At 45.0% G+C, this 7,426-nt stretch overlaps 1 long non-coding RNA gene across 1 annotated transcript; it reads left to right on the top strand.

Annotated features, from left to right (window-relative positions):
- Positions 1-451: 451 nt before the first annotated feature.
- Positions 452-1,411, top strand: LOC121540022. The gene is made up of 2 exons (XR_005995461.1): positions 452-1,042; positions 1,284-1,411. It is a non-coding gene; the product is annotated as an uncharacterized LOC121540022 (long non-coding RNA).
- The last annotated feature ends 6,015 nt before the right edge of the window (positions 1,412-7,426 follow it).

The following is a 7,426-nucleotide window of genomic DNA, read 5'->3' as shown; positions in this document are numbered from 1 at the left end:
AGCATACAATGACATTCTAGACGATTCTGTATTTCCAACTTTGTGGCAACAGTTTGGGGAAGGCCCTTTCCTGTTTCAGCATGACAATGCCCCCGTGCACAAAGCGAGGTCCATACAGAAATGTTTTGTCGAGATCAATGTGATAGAACTTGACTGGCCTGCACAGAGCCCTGACCTCAACCCCATCAAACACCTTTGGGATGAATTGGAACGCCGACTGCGAGCCAGGCCTAATCGCCCAACATCAGTGCCCGACCTCACTAATGCTCTTGTGGCTGAATGGAAGCAAGTCCCCACAGCAAAGTTCCAACCTCTAGTGGAAAGCCTTCCCAGAAGAGTGGAGGCTGTTATAGCAGCAAAGGGGGGACCAACTCCATATTAATGCCCATGATTAGATGTTAGACGAGTAGGCGTCCACATACTTTTGGTCAAGAAGTGTATAATTCCAGCATCCTCAAAATGACTTGACATTAACCAGGTTTCCACCCAACACTTTTGTCCATAATAATCTCATCATATAGCAGGCTATACCAGTACTGTACAGGGCCGGCGTTATGGGCGGGCTCTAGGGCGCCTTGCCCGCCCTACCGTACCTCCTTGCCCATCCAAATAAAATATTGAAATATTGATCATTTATTTGATCGAGACGCGCGCCGACAGACACTCAATCTCAGATAAAGCATCCGAGAGAGCGAAACAGCGCCACTCTGTCTCCGTGTAGACCATGTATCTGATACTGTCTGGACAAAAAGAGTATGGCATGTCATACTTTTTCTGGCCAGACCGCATCAGATACATGCGCTACATATAAGTAATGCCCCTTGCCGCGCGGTGAAACACCGCTTCACATTCATTTTCAACGGAAGGAAAGCGGTGAGAGGGCGGTGCGAAAGACAGCATTTCCCAGCTTTATGGAAATCACCCAGCGGCGGCGACCAATCATATCGAGTGGTTCCCATGACGACTTTGACGCTAAGCGACCCAAGGCTGAGAGGCTTCTTCAGCAAAGATGGCTGACAAAAATACTAGGACGGAAGCAAATGTAAGTAATTATAACGTCATAACGAATCATGCAAAAAAATGTACAGTTGAGAGGAATATGTTAGTTATTGTAGAGACAAACGATTATGCATATTTTTTTTGTCATAAAGTTAATTTACAAAAATCGCTATTTAGCTAGCTAGCTAGCTAGCTGACTCGCTAACATTAGCCAGCTGCTAACTAGCTTAATCGTCGTTTTGACATGAGTATGAAATTGTAATTCTGGTTGTTTAATGTTGTAGGGACTCCTGAGAAAACCAGCAAACCAGGCTGTCGTCTTGTGGAACAGTGGATGTAAAGAATCTAGCGTAGAATCCCGTATTATCGGCATATTCAACAGCGTTTAAGAAATATATTACCTTCAACAGTGTTATCTTGTGATCAAGCATTCAATGTTTTGTGATTATTGGTGTCGTAAAAATGTTAGCTAACGGTTTAGCAATTAGCAAGTTTGACATTTCATTTGAAAATATTACTGTTATCTGCTTTTGATAAGCGGTTTAGCAAAAAAATACGTCCCGTATTATCTGTATACGGCCCCCAGTTATTGGGCACCTTACTATTTTGTTCAATTACAAGATATATCCGTTTAATTTTGTTGAAAAAAAGAGACACCAACCACGTACCGGAAGTGTTTACTAGATAGTTGGCTAGTTGGCTAGTCTTCCGGTAAAAAATAATGATTTGCCTGTCAACTTTTCATTGCGTAGCCCGGTGCGCCCTCTTGTGGACTCTTAAAAAATGGTTCTTCACCAACATATTCAGTGTTGTAACCAAATGAAATATGAGTTAATAATTTACATCAAATACACTTTAATTTCAGTTATGTGCATTAACATAAAACAATGAAAACACTGTTGGAGTTTGTGTTGCAGAGGTGCACTTGGAAAGTAAAGGAAGAAATACACAAGATGGGTTCAATAAATATATATATAATATTTTAGACATTTATTTTTTTGAACAAATAAATAATTTCATATGAACACAAACAAAACAATTCAATCTCGACCTCCATCCCTATATTGTCACAAAAATCCCAATAAAAATCCAGCTCCACCGCTACCTCTGGATCCCACTGCACACACCTGCAGTGGAACCAGTGCTGGCAAAAGTCACAGCACACCCATGGCACCTCGGATCTACACTCCTGAGAGGAGCTTGCAGGCGGATCACGCTCCCCACAGCGAGTGGTGTCTTCTTTTATAAAAAATAAAATAATAATACAAATTGATTAATATGGTTTTGCAAAATGTAGAAGTTCTTCAACAACAATAGTAATTGATACAACTGAGAGAGCGAGAAAAACAGATTATGAAGTACCTGAGAGTGGTGCCATGGGTGGTGTGACAGATGTGACCGGTGTAGCTTTTCTCTTCCTTTTCTGTGCTGCAGTTTGAGAGAAAGTAGTGTTAGACAGAGCATGTTGCATGAAAACCCTTTTCAACTTTTTTACATCAATACCTCTGGAGGAAGCTGCAGAGGTTTTGGAGGAGGCGGAGATGACTTGAGGGCTGGTGCTATGGACTGTAGATATATAAAGATATATATATATTTTTTTTTACATTGCTGCTTTATAAAACAGATAACAAACAGTCATTTTTTCGTAATTTAACATGTGTTTACCTGTGGAGGTGACGGTATTCAAATTGCAGGGGGCCAGGGACACCAGACGAGGCTGCTACGGTGGTGTGACCAGGGGAGACTGAGGAGGCAGTTGGTCCAGAGGAGGCCGTGTTGGTGGTGACAGACATGGGGGGTGGTGTGCATCGCGGTGGTGGTGGACAAAACCGCCGACGATGGCTTGGAGGAGCTGGTGTTTGTAATGGTGGGGTTGAGGGGCCGACGATGGTGTGGCCGGGAGAGTAGGCATGTGGCCTTCTTCTGCAGCTCCTACATGTGGCCTTCTTCCGGCGGCTCCTACAGGTGTTGCACACTGGGAGGCACTGGCAGTGGTGATGCAGCTGTCAGGAGTGGTTCCAGCAGGGGGGTCCAGCAGAGGCGATGGCGTCAATGGTCTCATCCATGGCAGCCCTCTCCTGTGCCCTCTGTGTTCTGAGGGCTGCCCGACGCTCTTTCTCCTCTGCCCCGGCCCTCTCCTTCTCACCCCTCTCCTGCCACTGGCGCGTGTATTCCTCCCCCGGTGAGGCATGTGGCGACCACAGGGAGTCTTCTGTATCGGTCCAGCCGATACTTCAGGACAGTAAGGATGTGCCCCAGGTCCTTCGCTATCAGCCCCCTCTATTAGGGGGTGCTCTTCTAGAGCTAGGGATAGGACTGGAGCAGCGGGCTGGGACTGGGGCAGGGGCTGAGGGTCCTCCTGTGGTCGCTGGGACGAGGAGGTGCTGATGGAGGCACAGTGCTGCTGGTTCCAGTAGAGGCGTTTGGGACCCGGTAGGGTCCGAGACGGCATTAAACGGGATCCTTCAATGGCTGAAGGGTCAAAAGGGAAGAGGCCACACTTCTTAAACCCTTCCACCACATAGCGCATGTCCTTGCATCGCTGGTACGGGTAGTGGAATACTCTGGCAAATTCTGATTTGTTTACCATGTAGGATTGGTCAAAATGGCTAAGGTCTCCAGCTACCTTGGAGAACTCAGCCTTTAAAGGGCCAAAGTATGCCACGTCCAGCGGCTGCAGGACACGGGTGCAGTGTGGTGGAAGACAAAGAAGTAGAACCCCTTCCCTTAGTGCCACCGCGAGCACTTCCGGGTCCATGTGGCTCTTGTGCCCATCAAAGAGGAGAAGGCGAGGGCGCTTTTTCACTGCATACTTAATGAAGTGCTGAAACCACTTCCTGAACAGGTCCCCGTCAATGTAGCCACTGCTTGACCGTCCATACAAGGCTTGGGGGGGGGGGCTCCCAGTGTGTAGTGGCCACCGGGGAAACACTTGGGGTAGATGATAAACGGGGGGACGTCCTCCCCAGTTGCGTTGAAGCAGGCCAGCACTGTGATGTGCTCCTTGGTCCCCGGAGCCTGCTGGTCCACGTGTTTTGCGCCCCGGGGAGCCAGCACTTTGTGCCTGCTCTGGTCGCTACGAAACCCAGACTCATCGCAGTTATAGATTTGTCTGGGTTTCTCCCTCAACCCACTCTCCTCCTAGTGCTTCTCATAAGAAGTGAAGAAGGTGTCCATCATCGGACGTGTGGCACACTCAGCTCTCCCCCTGTCCAGGGTGTCCGGCCTCCTCATGCTCAGGTTCGCTCTCCCCCTGTCCAGGGTGTCCGGCCTCCTCATGCTCAGGTTCGCTCTCCCCCTGTCCAGGGTGTCCGGCCTCCTCATGCTCAGGTTCGCTCTCCCCCTGTCCAGGGTGTCCGGCCTCCTCATGCTCAGGTTCTTGTGCCTCCTCCTGAACATTTCCCACCACCTCTTCCCCAGTGGTGGGATTGTTTCCCCTGGGTGCCGAAACCTACAATAGAATACATATAATTGTCCATCCAGGATGAAAATGTTTGTTTTGGCATCACCATACACATCCACATTTACATCACACACATTGAGAACAGTCAGTCCACCAATCTACATACATAAACACATAGAACACCAAATACCTGCGTATTTTGTCGGCGTATTTCATCAGCCTCTGTCTGGTGAAGGGGAACCCATGGCTGGCGCAGTAGATACAGTACTGCACCAGAGACTTTTCATCCTCTGGTGCAAGCAATGTGGGTGGTCCACTGCGACAACCATGGGTCACCCGGCCGCTCAGCCTGTCCGCCAGGGTCTGCCGAGGTACACCATGCACCTTGGTAGATAAGAAAAGAAAACTGTTACTAGCAGATAAAATTCACATACACATGGTAATCTCCTAAAAACAAAAGATGCCTAACCTTGGCAGCCTGGTGGATAGCCATCCCTGCCCCATGAGTCCTCCATGGCATGGAACATGTCCACCTCACTCCACTGCTTCCTCTTGACTTTCTCCATGCTGCAGTGGTAAATACATGTAGCTAAATAACTTGGCATACTATACACATTTTAGAAAGATATCTCCATGTGAATATGTATAAACATTTACATTTCAGAGCTAAGGCATTGAAAGGTGATGAAAGTTTTCACAATAACTGAAAGTGTACCCACGTTTTTTGTTTGATGTTATCTGTAATGAAAATTAGTGTCCCAATTAGTGTAATATTGATGCATACATTGTACCATATAACTAAATACTGCCTCTATGTAGCTGTTGTAAGTTGAAACATAGCCAACAGTGATAGGTGTCAAAAAGTTCATGGTTCAAAGTTCCAAATAAATTTTTGCAGATTGTGCAAAACGCCTCCGTCAGAGGACTCCAATTTTGATACGGTAAAGCTTGACAACATGCAGCTGTTTTAAAGCACGTCAGTTCCGTGATATGTATTATCTAACACTTACAATTTCTTTCCTTTTTGCTTACTTAGCAGTTCTATCAACATTTAGCAACTAAGATAGCAACATTAGAAAATCCGTTAGCTATATTTCAGAGGTAAAAAGTTGGATATTAAATTAGGTGTGGTCTGTCGCGCAGTCGAATTTTACAATATGCAGCGTGTTCCACTAAATGTGTACATATAACTTTTTTGAAAACTCTCAAAACCTAACTTAACTTACATAAATTGCACTGAAAATCGGTGGTCAGCTAGCTAAAAGGGTGTCGTTAGTCACAAAATGTACCGTTATTTTTCAGTCCATTTAAATGTTGAGCTCGAGGTGATTCAGTCCTCCAACCGCTAGAGTGTCCGAGGTCAGCGGGAAATTAGCTAACTATAACGTCATAACGAATCATGCAAAAAATGTACAGTTGAGAGGAATATGTTAGTTAATGTAGAGACAAACGATTATGCATATTTTTTTTGTCATAAAGTTAATTTACAAAAATCGCTATTTAGCTAGCTAGCTAGCTGACTCGCTAACATTAGCCAGCTGCTAACTAGCTTTATCGTCGTTTTGACATGAGTACGAAATTGTAATTCTGGTTGTTTAATGTTTTAGGGACCCCTGAGAAAACCAGCAAACCAGGCTGTCGTCTTGTGGAACAGTGGATGTAAAGAATCTAGCTAGCTAAAGCATTTACTGCAAATTGAATGTACAATTGTGTAAGCTTGATTGCTGATATTTGCCTTGCAATGCAGCTGAAGTAACGTAGCTAGCTAACTATTTTCTTGCTTATTGTGCAGTGGAAGATAAATACCTCACATTGTAGCCTGTACATTGAATGTATTCACTGATCATGTACTTTACCTTGGAAAATAAAGGTGCGGTTCAGGTATGAATGTGTGTGAAAACGTTATGTTTCATTCATAACCAATACCAGGTGTATTAAACTCCAGTCTTTGAATGATGCTGTGTCTGCACGTATGTGTTAAGTTGCGTCAATTCAAATCTGGTATTTGTTAGAAATAGCATAATTCAAATCTGGTATTGGAATAAGAGAAAACATAATTAAGAGATCTTCAATCCAAGCTAAATTTATTATATGCAAAATGTATGTATGATAAGTATGAAGGTTCGTATACGGGCTCACTGAAATACCACGCAGGGCACTCAGAGAACTGAAATACCACGCAGGGCAGACAGAGAACTGATCCATTGTTCTAAGTTCTTCTTCAAATACTCTGACAGAGGTCCTTGCTGGCCAATCAGAGTAGAGACTGAGCGTGGTTTAGACTTACTCAGCCAATCGTTGGCGCACAGGCTGGTCCCAGCCCCTTGGCGCTTCACTGTTGCCAGGTGTCTAGTTGTTTTGCAACTTTATCCAGAAAGTCAGCACTTTTGCAGTACACATGTCCTTGAGCGCGGTTTAACAAAGAGGCTGTGTTCGTGTCTGTGTGAGACACAAGTTCTTATCTCCCCCTACTCCCTAACAGCTCCTCACATGAATCACAGCTTGTTATGTGAAACAATTTATATCAGTACAGTACAAACCTATTATGTTTAATCATTAATGCATTCTTTCTAAGCTAGGCATCACATCTAGATCCCCAGATATTGGAACAAAAAGAGGTCAATACACGTCTTCTAAAATAGACTAGTATTTTAATTAATGCAAAACACTTGAATTGGTAAATATGATGTTCGTATATACGGGCCCACTGAAACACCACGCAGGGCAGTCAGAGAACTGAGCCATTGTTATAAGTTCTTCTTTAAATACTCTGACAGAGGTAGTTCCTGCTCTAGGCAGGCCTATCAGAGTAGAGGCTGGGCGTGGTTTAGACTTACCGAGCCTATCGTTGGCGCTCAGGCTGGTCCCATCCCCTTGGCGCTTCACTGTTGCCAGGTGTTAGTTGTTTTGCAACTTGTCTCGAGTCAGCAACCTCAGACATAGTTTTCTTCTTCATGTTGCAGTACTTTGTCCTTGAGCGGTTTAACAAAGAGGCAGTGTGTGTGTCTGTGTGAATCACAAGTC

Source organism: Coregonus clupeaformis, unplaced genomic scaffold (genome assembly GCF_020615455.1).
Source record: "Coregonus clupeaformis isolate EN_2021a unplaced genomic scaffold, ASM2061545v1 scaf1740, whole genome shotgun sequence".
Taxonomy (NCBI): Eukaryota; Metazoa; Chordata; class Actinopteri; order Salmoniformes; family Salmonidae; genus Coregonus; species Coregonus clupeaformis.
Note: the sequence above shows the minus strand (reverse complement) of the source record. Positions and strands in the feature narration are given on the sequence as shown.